General features: G+C 40.1%; 1 long non-coding RNA gene across 1 annotated transcript; it reads right to left on the reverse strand.

Annotated features, from left to right (window-relative positions):
- Window positions 1–301: 301 nt before the first annotated feature.
- Window positions 302–1868, reverse strand: LOC115297905. Its single transcript, XR_003911519.1, has 3 exons — window positions 1789–1868; window positions 1344–1492; window positions 302–569 (listed from the first exon to the last, which is right to left on the reverse strand). It is a non-coding gene; the product is annotated as an uncharacterized LOC115297905 (long non-coding RNA).
- Between the last annotated feature and the right edge of the window lie 13424 nt (window positions 1869–15292).

Raw genomic sequence — 15292 nt, forward strand, 5'->3', positions numbered from 1 at the left:
TGCTGTCTGTGTCTTGTGGAGCCCAGAGTGAGAACACTACCATCATGTTGTCCATAGCTGCACACATCTTCTTGCCTCCTTTGGACTTCAAAGCCTTTAGTAGGAGACAGCGACCTCTGAGGAGGTACAGAATCTCTTTGAGCTGGCCAAGAGAGGTCCCCAGCCTGTACAGAGGGCTGTTTTACCATTTGTCGTGGATTAGACATGCCAACCTTGGACATTCCTTCCAAGTCTGAGAAGCTATAGTTATAGAAATATTTATTCTCTACATACACCCAAAATTCTTTTATCTTACCTTTTATTGTTGCTCTCTGTATTTGGAAACAAGAAAGCAAAATGCTCAGATTTTGTGTACCCAGAAGCAAGTTCCTTCTCCTCTAGTGCCCCTTTGAGGCTGGGTAGGAATTCCTGGTCGGCCATGGTTAGCATGCTTCTTAGAACATTGATACATCAGACAGTTGGAAATTCTTGGATGGAAGAGAAAAGTGACTCCAGTGTGTATTCAGCCCATTAGCAGAATTTCCAGCTGTTCTTCTCAATGGAGCATCTTTTCTTTAATGATCTTGTGCCTGTACAACCAACAAATGCATTTGTCTGGAGGTTTTTTTATTCATTAAATATGATGTGTTTACTGCCCAAGTAGTAACTAAGCTGGGTACTGAGAAAACAGTATACTTAAGACCAGAAGCAGAACCTGCCTATCCAGCACTTGGTATCTAAGGACTGACAGACCCTTTCACCAGTAGGGTTTCTCCTGGAAGGAGATAAAGATAGACCTATATTTCAATCAGAGGTCAATGAGCACAAGAATCAGAAGCCCACTCAAGTGAGCACAGCCAAGAAAACTCAAGGATTCTTGTGTGAGATGCACGCTCAGGCCCTGTGGGTCTTGGAAAGTCATCAGGCTGTGCCCCTTTGACACTCTCTACAGTCACATGGTCCTGCTTTTGCAAGGGCCATTCTAACTGCCCCCAAGTTGTGATCTCAAGTCATTACATCTTTGGGCCTTTCTAGCTTGGCTCCCTATATTGCCAGGGGTCCCCCAAGACACAGAAGACTTGCTCAAAAGGGGTGTTAAGGAACTTTTAAGGAAGGGATCATTTACTAGGGCAAGGTTCAAGGGACCTTCAGCAAGGGACGTTGAAGCACATGACAGGGTAGAAAACAATTTCCTTTGGTAGATGAGAAGGATTAAGGGGAGAGAGTGGTGGTACTAAACCTGGAAAGGGCTGTAGCAGTGGGAGAAGGGCTGCCTGGCAAGAATCATGGTCTCAGGTGGAGAAATTCAGCCACTGCCAAACCATAGCCTGAAAGAAGGGAGCTGTGGGAAGAGATCCCCTTACCTGTTTCTCCCTCTCTTCTTCAATCTCCTGCTTGATGCCTCATATTAGGATTGGAATACAGGAGGTTGGGGAGGGCAACTGGTATGATCTGCAGAGAGAGGTCAGCCTCCCAGGACACAGAGCAGGGCAGAGAAGGATGGAGAGTGGATCTGGAGGAGCAAGTGGAGAACATCCACAGCCAACCCATGTACGCCATCCATCTCACTTTTAGATGCCCAAGAGAGAGAATTAAAATTAGAGTAGCTCAGGCTGAGGCAACAACAGTAGAAGGAGCTTCTTGGAGAGAAGCATCATCATCCCCGTTTTCAAGATGAACAAACCAAGGTTGATAGAGGGGAAGATGGATGACAAAGGTACCACAGATAATGAGAGGCAGTGTCACTGGGCCATAAATTACCAAAAACCATGAGCTCTAGTGAGCTTCCTTCCCTAGGGATTCTCTTACAGACATTCCTGGCTTGGGTGGATCTCTCTCCCTGGGTGTTTCCTATTGGTGTTGCATTTAAATGTCTCTTTCAAAATAATCAGACAGCAAAGAGTTAGATATGGGTGCATGTATGCCCTTCAAAGTATGTTCCACCCTAGAAGAACACTGTTCTTGACATTCTGCTGAACCCATTGTGCATTGTTTGGTCCAGCATCCTGGATTCCCATGATGCTCCTCTCAACCTGAAACTTGACTCCAGTATTCATCTTTGATAGTCTTGCCTAGTGAGATTTTGGACAATGTGGAGTCCTCACACCATTGTGACTGTAACTTCATGAGGGTCAGAGCCTGACTTCACAGGGCTCTTATTCTTGATATAGGCCTGGACTGTGCTTTTGACTTTGCTGTGCCTGGATTTGCATTGACACCTTGAAGGGACCCATTACCTTCACAGCCCAGGTCAAAGGGGTCCCAAAGAGCCCCTGAGTAGAATCTTCATCTGGGAAACCTGTATGTGTTTTCCTTTCTGGGAATCTTCAAAGAAAGAGGTTGCTTGTGGTCATATTTTAAATTCTTCAGGCTAGAAATTTCTACTAGGTATCTTATCCAGCTCCCTTTCAGTCTAATTGAAGCTTGTCTTGTTTAGTGAGAACAGAATAGTCATTTGAAGTGTGTTCAGAAGCTATTACGGACTCCATGATAAAAAGCAAGGAACAAGGAGACAAAGCTTCCCAGCTGGTGTAGCAGCCATTCTGGGGACACCAGTTGTGTAGAGTGGGTGCCGGCTGTGAGACCTGGCCTCTAGCCAGCTGTGTGGACTGGGTCACCATCTGCATGGGCTGGGGTGCCAGCTGTGTGGACTATATTACCAGTCAGCTGTGAGGATTGAAGTGCCAGACAGTCGTATGGACCTGAGTGCCAGCTGTGTGCATTGGGGTGCCCGCCAGGTGTGAAGACTGGATTCCAGCTGTGGGAACTGGATTTTCAGCCAGCTGTGTAAACTCGGTTCTAACTGTGTTGACTGGGGTGCCAGCTAAGTGTGTAGACTGGGGTGCCAGCTGTGAGAATAGGGGTGCTGGAGTGAGCCAAGTTGAGACGGGACCCCATCTCAGCTGCTCGCTGCACATGCTGCTGTTTATGGCACTGATGTTCTCCTCAAGCAATTTCAATAAATCAAGGTCACTGAATCAAATCACATTTCTTGCAGAATTGAAGATGTGTTTCTCTGATGCAAAGAAAGAAAATGTCCTTAAGAATAATAAAACCATCATTAGAAATGGGCCAAATCTTTCAGAATCATATTTTCAAGGGGCAAAGAATGACTATTTATGTGAAGATGATTAATTTGTTCATAATTGTTGACTGCCTACTATGTACCAGATATGGTATAAATAATCACACTTAGCAGTGATCAAGGGTTGAGATGAAGTCCCCAGAGTTATTTGTTTATTTGTATATTCTATAAGCCCTCCACGGTTGAGGCCAAAAGGGCTGGGAGGGCTCTCACCTTCATCCTTTCTTCTCATGGAAAGCAATCTTCACCCTCAGTCCGGAGTGCCCCCCCCCCCATCTCCAGAGCTGGATCCCTTCAGGAGCAGGCATGAAAGACCCCAGTAGGGTACCATGACTGTGGATTGGAGCTTTGGTTTCTTAGAGGTGCAGCTCATAGCTGAGGAGACCCAAAAGGCTCTGCCTTAGCCTACATAGGCTAGGTGAGTACTCCACACTTGTTCTCCATCATTCCTGCCCCCTTTCAGTCACACCCTAGGATTTTACTATGTTGCCTTGGGTGAAGTGCATTTGATGGTTGTTTTGAAAAAGATAAGTCAACAAAGGAGGACCTGTTAATATTGCTTTTCAAAAAGCCATCGAAAAGATAGATATGTATATAAAGAGACACACACACAAACACACACATACAGTTGATTCTCATTATTTATGGTCGTTGTGTCCTATGGAGTTGCCACCAACTCTGAATTAGTGAATACTGAATCATTGCTTTTAGGGCAAATGCAGGGTTAGTTTTCTGTGAGCCTCAGGTCACAACATTTCTGTCAACTGATCAATATATAACCTTGTTTTATGTGTGTTTCTGCTTAAAAACACCGTATCTAATATATTTTGTTGATTCACTAACATTGAACTCATGGCCAATGCGCCATAACTCATAGGAATGAAGCTCATCTTCCACACGTTTTCTCCCTAAGGCTCATTCATCCCAGCCTCCTTGTCCTTAGGAACTAGACAGCTCTTCAGTGCTACCCTCAAGGGCCAATTTAAACAGTAAAGTCACCAACAAAAAGCATAGAGATGCAAAAAAAAAAAAAGAAAAAGAAAAAAAAAGAATGGCACTAAACATGCTGTGAAAAAGACACTTGTTTACAGTATGAGAGCTGAAATAAAAAGGCAGAGCAAGGCCTGGTTCCACTTCAGCCAATAATGTACACATCTGGTCACTCAAATTTTTTGCTGCTTTGGGCTTACCCACAATGACTGTGAGAGCATTGAGAATATTGATTTTGGGGTCACAGATAAGTTTTATCATGCAGGTGAATTCACAAACAGGAAATCATGAGTAATGAGGGTTGACTGTATGCATGCATATCTGTGTACACACACACACACACACACACACACACACACACACACACACACTGATATGTTACCCTAGAGCTAAGGACTCAGCCTAGGGGCAGAAAACACTGATGAGAAGTGACCTGGTGCCTGGGTGGCTCAGTCAGGAGTTGGACTTTGGCTCAGGTCATGATCTTGTGGTTTGTGGGTTTGAGCCCTGCATCGGGCTCTGCACTAATAGTGTGGAGAGCCTGATTGGGATTCTCTCCCTCCCTCTTTTTCTGTCTGCTCTCCCCAACTCACACACTTTCTGTCTTCAAAATAAGGGAATAAATTAAAAAAAATAAAAGAAAGAAATGACCTGGTACTTCAGAAATGTATGAAGATGAGTTCCTCTGAGATCATCTCTGTGGAGGTTTCTTGAAGCATCTAGGAGTGTCCCAGGGTGGGAAGATACATGGAAGCTTCTAAATCTGCAGTCCTATGGAGCTTATTAGGAGCAGAGTCATGAAGGTTGTAGGTTAGGCTCTGGGAAGATCTTCAGCTCTTCTCAGGTGGATAGAAAATGGTAACATGAAGCAAGGCCAGGTGTGAATGTAGCACATTTAGCAATGAATAATTAGAAAACAACAGGTTCCAGGCCTTGAGATGGCCCTTGGGGTAGGAAGTCAATGGAGAGCTTAAACAACTCTGGTGCAATGTGCTGTAAAGGTCAAGGTCGAGGCCTCGGTCTAGGCAACACCTCCATCACTCACCCAAATCTTCCAAGTTATACACCTAAGAGGCACCCTGAACTACTTCTTTCAAGATTTCTGATTCTGCTTCCTTTATATTTCTCTAGCCAGGCCACTGGTCATTCTCTGTACCACTATCCAAACCAGATAGTGACCAGTACTATCTCCTAGGTGTGCCCATGAGCATTATAAATGAGGGAGGAACATATTTGATTATGTTTTCAGGGCTACATATCAGGCCCTTGGCCCTGGTAGCTGGGTGGATAGGGCAGTTGAATGAAAACTGTCTTCGTGTAATATTTTCTTTCTTATAATTACTAGGTATAATGATCAGTGGTCAATCTCTATCTTACCTACTAAATTGAATCACTTGGTGAGAAATAGTGACAATGATTGGATAGTAATGATAGGTACCATGCCTATATATGTCAGGCATTGGGCCGAGTGTTTTTTTATTTTTTATTTTTATCTGAATAACACAGATACCTAGTTTTCCCTAAACATTTTATTTTGCAAAAGTTTTTTAAATGACAGAAACGTTGAAAGAAAAGTACAGAGAACATCTATATATCTTTTATCTAGATTCACTAATTACATCTTGTGACATTTCTTTCTTTTTTAAAAAATGTATCTGAGATAGAGATAGAGAGACTAAAAGTGGGGGAAAGGAGCAGAGAAAAAGAGAAAGAATATACACTCAGCATGGAGCCCAATGTGGGGCTCGATCCCAGGACAGTGAGATCATGATCTGAGCAGAAATAAGGAGTTGGCTGCTCAACCGACTGAGCCACCCAGGTGCACCCACATTTCTTTATTTTCTTATCCATCAATCACCTTTTTTTTTTCTTTTTCAGAATGCTTTAAAGCAGACGGGCACCCTCCTACACTGTTGGTGGGAATGTAAACTGGTGCAGCCGTTCTGGAAAACAGTGTGGAGGTTCCTCAAAAAACTATCAGTAGAACTCCCCTATGACCCAGCAATAGCACTGCTGGGGATTTACCCAAGGGATACAGAAGTGCTGATGCATAGGGGCACATGTACCCCAATGTTCGTAGCAGCACTGTCAACAATAGCCAAATCATGGAAAGAGCCTAAATGTCCATCACCTGATGAATGAATGGATCAAGAAGATGTGGTGTATATATATATATATATATATATATGTGTGTGTGTGTGTGTGTGTGTGTGTGTGTGTGTGTGTGTGTATAATGGAGTATTACATGGCAATGAGAAAGAATGAATATGGCTGTTTGTAGGAAAGTGGATGGACCTCGAGGGTGTCATGCTAAGCGAAATCAGTCAGGTGGAGAAGGAAAGATACCCCATGTTTGCACTCATAGTTCTAACAGGAGAATAGGAGAAACATAATGGAGGACCAGGGGGAGGAGAAGAGGGAAACAGAGTTGGGGAGAGAGAGGGACCCAAAACTTGAGAGACTATTGAATACTGAAAACGAACTGAGGGTTGAAGGGGAAGGGGGAGGGGGAAAAGAGGCAGTGGTGATGGAGGAGGGCACTTGTGGGGAAGAGCACTGGGTGTTATATGGAAACCAATTTGACAATAAACTAATTTAAAAAAAAGCAGACATTGTACTGCTTTATCTCTAAATACTTTGTCATGGATCTTCTGAGAACTAAAGGTGTTCTTCTATATAAACATAATACCATTATGATTAAAAGATACCACCTCATTCAATGCTATCATTTAACATGCAGTCCATATCTAAATTTCATGGACTTAATTTAAAAGAATAGATATCTATATAAGTCTTTTGAGGAAGGAAGTATTCTTCCTTTCTCCGAGTTCTTTCTCCCCCTGGGCAACTCTTTAGCTGTTTTCTTTCAGTATTAACTCCACAATTCTAAATAACATGCTTATTCTACTGTTTTTTTAAATCACTTATCATTTATTAACTTCTTTTTATGTAAGACGATTTAGCTCTCTTATCTCCAACAAACACATTTCCTCCCATCCTCCCCAAATGATTATATCATCATTTTTTGGGTAATATTAATATTCAGTATTTATGTTATTATGATATTATTCTCAGCCTGAGATACACAGTGTACCATGATTATATTTCCTTTCTCCTACAACTTTATTGATTTTCTTGGGTTGTAATTGCCCTGAATTGTCATTTACTTTGTTTTCTATGTATCTATCAGTATTTCATTCTTGAATTCTCTGGCAGAATTATGATTTTCTTTTAAATATGTTGGCATATATATAATTACATATTGATTTAATTCATTTCTTGGTCTGCCCACTCCAACTTGTTCTGCTATTTATCTGTCATCCTGGAACTTCCCTTCATCATCGAATTGGGAATTTCCTTGGCTTTCTCCTGTATCAAATTCTGGATCCTGGGCTTCATCTTTCTTGATATACTCCCTTGTCTCTGTAGAGAGCATCCTTTAGTAGCTTTCTGATAAGGGTTCATGGGGAGGCAATATTTTTGAGATTTTGTATGTGTGAGATGATTTTCTATTATATCCTCATACTTGATCAATAGTTGGGCTGAATATAAACATGTATAATGAAATCATCCATCCCCCTACCCCCTCAGGATTTTGGAAGTATTTCACCATTGTTTCCAGCCTCCTGTGCTGATGTCAGGAAGGCATATGTTGTTCTTCTTCCTGATTGATTGAATTATCAGTGAGTGGGGGATGTTTTTCATTTTTTGTTCGGGCACTTGGTGGCCCTTTCAATCTGGGAATTCACATCTGGATTTATTACTTCAATAGCTTCCCGTCTTGGTTTTTCTCTTTCTGGAACTTCTGCCATTCAGATATTGGCTCTCCTCATAGGTACTATAATCTTCTTACACTTTTTTCAATTTCATTTTTTTTGGAGTCCTGTGCTTGTCTTTGGAGGGTCCCTTAATTTATTTTTACAGTGTTTCATTGAATTGTTTATTTGTGTTACATTAAAAATTTTTAGATCACTTTTTTATTATTTATTCTTTAAATAATTGTATATTATTCTTTAAGGATACAATATTTCCTCTATATCTCTGAGAATATCAGTTAAAGGGTTGTTTTTTTTCTCCTTCTCTACTGTTGCTATTTCTTGTGATATTTTTTTCCTGTTTGCTTATGTTAGTCTTTCCTCCCACAATAGAGTGGTTCCTCAAATATATGAACCTTGTTGTCCTTCATATTTAAGAGGGAGACACCAAAGGCTCAATGGAGGCTCCATGTGTGCAGATTTATGCACTGGTGCATTCTTCATGTGTGCAGATTTATGCACTGGTGCATTCTTCTAAAATGACCTGGCAGGATGCAGGTGTTCAAGTAGGAACCCATAAATGGCAATACCATAAAGTATTTTCTCTTGGATAAGTCAGTTGCTGCTTTTTCCAGCTCATGGATAACCATACCCTTCTCTCCCCACCTTTTCCCCTACACAAATAAACATGGCCCTGCAGCAATGCTGTTTCTCTCTACTGATTCTGAGAGGCCTCTGCACAGATGTTTTGTTGGAATGCATTTCTCACTCCTCAACTCCCCTATGTGCAAACTCTTACTTCTCTAGTAGAGTCTGTTAGAATCACTTTTGTATCCACACTTCCTTTGTCTTCCCCCTGCTCCCCATTCAAGGACAGAGTTAGCCTCTCTGTGCTCTCTGCCCTTATGGTTCCTTATGAAACATTATAATTTCCTGCTGATTTTTCCCCTCTACTAACCTCAATGTCTTTTGAGGGCAGAAGCTCTTATTCTGTTACCTGGTCCTGGTCTGGCCTAGTTCCATTAGCAATAGAGACATTGTGATTCCCAGAAATCAGAGAAGTTGTATGGACCTTCACCACCACAGGCAGCTAAGCCCAATTCAAAGGGCTCTATTTTGATCAAGACTTAACAAAAGTTTTTAAAAGCCTACAAAACCTTCCCGCACCTCACATTTCCCTAGTCTTCTCTCAGGACAGCAAGTAGATATTCTCACAGCACCATCTGTCTACCATATCCTATGGCCAGGGTGGACCTAGTATATGGAGAAACAGGAGGAAAATGCCCGTGTTAAGGACGTTTGACCTCTCTCTGAAGACATGTGTCTGTGGAGGTGTCAATGAGTCATGAGCAAAAAGGCTCAGATGAAGCTGGGTTCTCTCCTAGTCTCTACACCTGCACTTTCTGCATGCCTGTCATCAACAGATCAGGAAAATGTCAACAGCACATGAATACATATAAACTAGGGCAGGGCTGGCAATTACATTTCGTCTCCACTGTAATTCTACCTGATGAATAGTAGCTGCCTGAAGTGTGCTAAGGGTTCTGAGGCCTTAGCAGGTTCAGTATGAAAGAATCTCTGTGATCAATTAGTGATGTCTGCCATGGGCAGTTATTCACCAGCTCAGAACCAGGGGAAAGATGAAAGTAAAATGTTCCTAGACAGTGTTCCCCAAACTTCACTGATGATAAGAATTACCTGGAGGTGCTTGTTAAAAGTAGATTTCAGACTCTTCCCTAGGACATATGGATTCAAAAGGTCTCAAGTGAGACCTGGATATCTGTACTTGGTAAGCACCCATGTGACTCATCCACCAACCTAGCCTAGAAACACCATTCTAAGGGAGGGTGGATTTCCAGGAATCCCAGCTTAACAGAGGCACAAATACAGGAAAATGGAGCAATGGAACCCAATCTTGGGGAAAGAAAGGAAGAATGGTTAACCCAAGTAGACAGGACTCCAGACCCCTATACTTAAGTGATCTGTATGAATCCCCAAATCCTATCCAATGCCCCTAAATGTATTTGGTACTGAACCATTGGACTAGCACAGTGCCTGGCATAAATCAGTAGAAATAAGTCAATGACTGAAGAATAAGCAAATCATTAAGTTCTGGAAATACACATGTCTGTATCTTGTTTAACTTCTGAATGTCTGCACTCAGATCCCTGTGTATTGATTTTGTCATCTCTGTTCTGAGATGACCTAGAAATGCCTCAGAGGAATAGTAGATATAGCCCACAAGAAGTTATAATGACCTGTGTTTGTCAGTCAGGAAAACAAGAGGTTGAAGAGGAATATGGACTCCCTCTTTGCAACATAAATGTCTTCTTAGCAGACTCATCAAGTTCTTGACACAAGAGCCCCCTGAACATTAAATATAGTCAGTTTAGACAAACTCCAATAAATTGCGTCTTGTCAGTGAGTTAGTGAGGGATCAGTTTCTAAAGCCAGCTCCCTACTTCCAAAAAAAAAAAAAGTTCCTATAGTTAATGTAGACTCACAGCCCCATGTCTAGTTATCCCAACATCAGCAGTGTGTTCTTGTGCTTCAGTGAGGAAAAGGTGGGTGTTGGATGCATATTTGATAAAGAATTTATACATATGTTGTGTAACAAAAAGAGATAGCTAACATTTACTGAGCACTTACCACTTTAATCCTTTTATGTATTAACTTCTATTATCCTCTCTAGATATCATAAGACATATTATTATTATCCCTATTTCATAGCTGTGAAACTGAGGCACATAAGTTATTTGCCCAAGATCACATAGCTAATATGGTGCCCGTATAATTTACTGCAGCAATAGCTGCATAACAAATGACTCCTGAATGGAGCAGCTTAAAGCAATAAAACTTATCTCACATGTTCTATGGGTCAGAAATCTAGGTGTGGCTCAGGGTTTATCACAAAGCTGCAGTCAAGGTGTCTGCCAGAAGTGAAACTCATTGCAAGGTTCAGTTGGAGGAAGATCCATTCCCAAGCACATTCATGTGCCTGTTGGCAGGATTCAGGTCCTTGGGCTTGTTGGACTGAAGTTCTCTCTGTTTCTTGCCATGTAGACCTTTCCATGAGGACAGCTCAAAACATGGCTCTTGTCTTTTAGGAGGGCAAGCAAGAGAAAAGGAAAGAGTGAGGAAGACAGCTACTAGAATCCTTCTTTTTTTTTAAATTAATTTATTTTCTTTCTTTTTTTTAATAGTTTATTTTCAAATTGGTTTCCATATAACACCGAGTGCTTCTCCCCACAAGTGCCCCCCACCATGACCATCACCCGCTTCCCTTCCTCCCCCTCCCCCTTCAGTCCATGGTTCATCTTCAGTATTCAATAGTCTCTCATGATATGTGTCCCTCACTCTCCCCAGCTCTCTTTCCCCCTTCCTCTCCCTAATCTTGGGAGTGACATCTCATCACTATATTATCTTCAGAAGAGAATTGAGTCTTTACATTCAGTTCTCACTCAAGGGGAGGAGATTACACAAGACATAAGTACTAGCTGCCTAGAATCACTGGGGTGAGGGTGGTTTTTAGAATCTCCCTAACACAATGACAGTGACCTCAGCAGTGAGGCTCCAGAGTGACCTTCCTAACACCAGAGCTGCTGTCTCTTAAGATGCAAAGGAATGGCAAACACAATTCAGGAGAAAAAGGTTATTCTCTTTCAGAGAAGGAAGGTGATGGGATATAGGAAGGGCATATTGGTGGATACAGCAGTACTAATGATATTCTAATTTTAAAGTGGGTAGTCACCTGATTATCATGGTATATAACTCACATGTTGGTTATATGTGTTTTTTGGATGCACCAAACATGACATGACAATTTATTTTTAAAAAGAATACATTTACTTATTTCTTATGGAAAGTGACAAGAGCAAATGCCAGCTCTGAAGAATAAAGAATCTTTGTATGCTTGGTGATATGCAATAGGACTGCACATGAGAAGAAACTAGGTAACTTTTTAAAAATTAATATACTTTATTTTTTATTATTATTTTTTAAAATGTTTTATTTAGTTTTTGATACAGAGACAGAGCATGAGAGGGGGAGGGGCAGAGAAAGAAGGAGACACAGGACTGGAAGCAAGCTCCAGGCTCTGAGCTAGCTGTCAGCACAGAGCCTGACGTGGGGCTTGAACCCATGAACGTGAGATCTGACCTGAGCAGAAGTCGGAGGCTCAGTCGACTGAGCCACCCAGGCACCCCGATACTTTGTTTTTTTTAGAACTATTTTGGTTTACAGAAAAATTGAGCAGAAAGTACAAAGAGTTCCTGTATAACCCATTTCCCCATCTCCAGTTTCCCCTATTATTAATGTATTGCATTAGTGCAATACATTTGTTACAATTGATGGCCCAGTATTTACACATTATTTTAAAGTCCATTATTTGCATCAGGATTCACTTTTTCTGTTACTTAGTCTACAGGTTTCAACAAATGTATAAGGGCATGTGTTCACCATTATAGTTTCATACAGAATAGTTTCACCACCCTAAAAATCCCCTATGTTCTACCTATTCATTCCTTTCTCTCCTCAAACTCCTGACAACCCCTGATCTTTTTACTATCTCCATAGTTTTGTCTTTTCCGGAATATCACTTAATTGGAACTATATAGTATGTAGACTTTTTAAGACTGACTTCTTTCACTTTGTAATATGCATTAAGCTCCTTTCATGTCTTTTCATATCTTAATATCTCGTTCTTTACTTAAAAATTTTTTTTGGAATATTTATTTATTTTTGAAGGAGAGAGAGAGACAGAGCATGAGCAGGGGAGGAGCAGAGAGAAAGGGAGACGCAGAATTCGAAGCAGGCTCTAGATTCTGAGCTGTCAGCACAGAGCCTGACTAGGGGCTCAAACTCACAATCCATGAGATCATGACCTGAGCCAAAGTTGGATGCTTAACCAACTGAGCCACCCAGGTGCCCCTCCTTTTTTTTTAAGATTTTATTTTTAAGTAATCTCTACACTCAACATGGGGCTCAAATTTACAGTTGTAAGATCCAGAGTTGCATGTTCTAAAAAAAAAAAAAGTCACAGGTTCTATCAACTGAGCCAGCCAGGCACCCCCTATCTCATTTCTTTTCATCAGTGAATAATATTTCATTGTTTGGCTATACCATGATTTGTTTATCCATTCACCTGTTGAAAGCCATCTTTCACCTGTTGTTTGGCAATTATGAATAAAGATGCTATAAACATTTGTGTGTGCATAAGTTTCCATCTCATTTGAGTAAACACCAAGGAGTACAATTGTTGGATCATAGGTTGAGAGTGTATTTAGTCTTGAAAGAGACTACTAAACTGTCTTCCAAAGTGGCTGTGCCATTTTGCATTCCTACCATCAATGAGCGTTTCTATTGTTCTACATCCTTGTCATTATTTGGTGTTGTCATTGTTTTGGATTTTCCTCCTTCTAATAGGTGTGCCCTGGTATCTTGCTTCAATTTGCAGTTCCCTAATGACAATGACGTGTGATATTGAGCATCTTTTCATATGCTTATCTGGTGAGGTTTGTTCAGGTCTTTCATCCATTTTTAAATTGGGTAGTTTGTTTACTTATTGCTGAATTTTAAGAGCTCTTTGAATATCTCAGATACAAATAACTTATCAGGTATATATTTTGCAAAATGTGGCTTGTGTTTTCATTCTCTTAACAGTGTCTTTTGTAGAGCAGAAATCTTTAATTTTAATGAAGTCCCAGTAATACATTTTTTTCTTTCATGGATCATGCTTTTGGTGTTATATCTAAAAGGTCATCTCCAAGTGCAAGGACACCTGGGGTTTCTCCTGCTATCTTCTAGGAGTTTTGTAGTTTTGTGCTTTACTTTTATGTCTATGAGCCATTTTGAGTCAATTTTTGCAAACGATTTAAGTCTGTGTCTAAATTTTTTTTTTTTTTTTGCATGTGGATATCCAGTTTTTCCAGCACCATTTGTTGAAAAGACTGTCCTTTCTCCACTGAACTGGTTTTGCTCTTTTGTCAAAGATCAGTTGGCTATTTTTGTGTAGATCTATTTCTGGGCTCTCTATTTTATTCTATTAGTCTATTTATCTATTCTCTCACCAATACCACATAGTCTTGATTACTGTAGCTTTATATAGTAAGTTGTTAAGTCAAGTAGTATCATTCTCTAACTTTGTTCTTCTCCTTCAATATTATGTTGGGTATCCTTGGTGTTTTGCTTCACCATAGAAACTTCAGAATGAGTTTATTGAAATGCACAAAATAACTTATTTGGACTTTGACTGGGATTGTGTTGAGAAGAACTGATATCTTAACAATATTGAGTCTTCCTATCCATGAGCCATGATAATTTATTTAAAAACAGCTCTATTGAGTCATAACCATCACCACCATCTAATTTTAGAGATTGTGTCCCTCAAATAAATTTAAAGCCCATTAGCAGTCACTCCTTATTTCCCCCCACCCCTAGCTCCAGCCCTGGGCTAGCACTAATATACATTCTCTAAATACAGATTTTCCTATTCTGGACATTTCTGGATGTTTTACAGAAGGAGATGTTTTATATACATATAATATGTGGTCTCTGTGGCTTCTTTCACTTCATGTTTTTAAGGCTCATATATGTAGTAGCATTTATCAGTACATAACTTGTTCTTACTGTGGAATAATATTTCATCGTATAGATATATCAGATTTTATTTATCCATTCATCATTTGATGGGCATTTTGATTGTCTCCACTTTTTGGCTATTATGACTAATGCTGCCATGAACATTTCTGTAAAAGTGTTTGTGTAGATGCATGTTGTCATTTCTCTTGGGTGTATGTCTAGGAGTAGAATTATTAAATCACATGGAAACATTATATTTCACATTTGAGGAACAACCAAACTGTTTTCCAATTTAAAATTTTTCCATTTTAAAATTCCACCATCAATGTATGAGGGTTGCATTTTCCCCACATCCTTGCCAAGGTTTGTTATTGCTTGTCTTTTTAATTATGGCCATCCTAGTGTGTGTGAAGTGGTATCTCATTGTGGTTTTGATTTGCATTTCCCTAATGACTAATAATGTTAAACATCTTTTTATGTACTTATTGGCTATTTGTATATCTTTCTTGGGGAAACGTGTATTTGGATCCATTGTCCATTTAAAAATGTTTTTTTGTTCTATTGTTGAGTTGAAAGAGTTTGAAAAAATATTTTGAATTTACATCTCTTATTAGACATATGATTTGCAGGTAGTTTACTTTATTCTGTGGGTTATCTCTTCACTTTCTTGGTGGTATTATTTGCAGCACAAAAGTTTTTAATATTGATATAGTCCAATTTACGTTTTTATTCTTTTGTTGCTTGTGCTTTTGTTATGGGATTTAGAAAACACTATTTAACTCAAACTCACAGATTTTATCCTACGTTTGAGTCTAAGAGTTTTATAATTTAGCACTTATATTTAAGCCTCTGATCCAGTGTGAAGTAATTTTTGTGTATAATTGAGGTAGGGGTCCAAATTCAT

This window comes from Suricata suricatta, chromosome 8 (assembly GCF_006229205.1).
Source record: "Suricata suricatta isolate VVHF042 chromosome 8, meerkat_22Aug2017_6uvM2_HiC, whole genome shotgun sequence".
NCBI lineage: Eukaryota > Metazoa > Chordata > Mammalia > Carnivora > Herpestidae > Suricata > Suricata suricatta.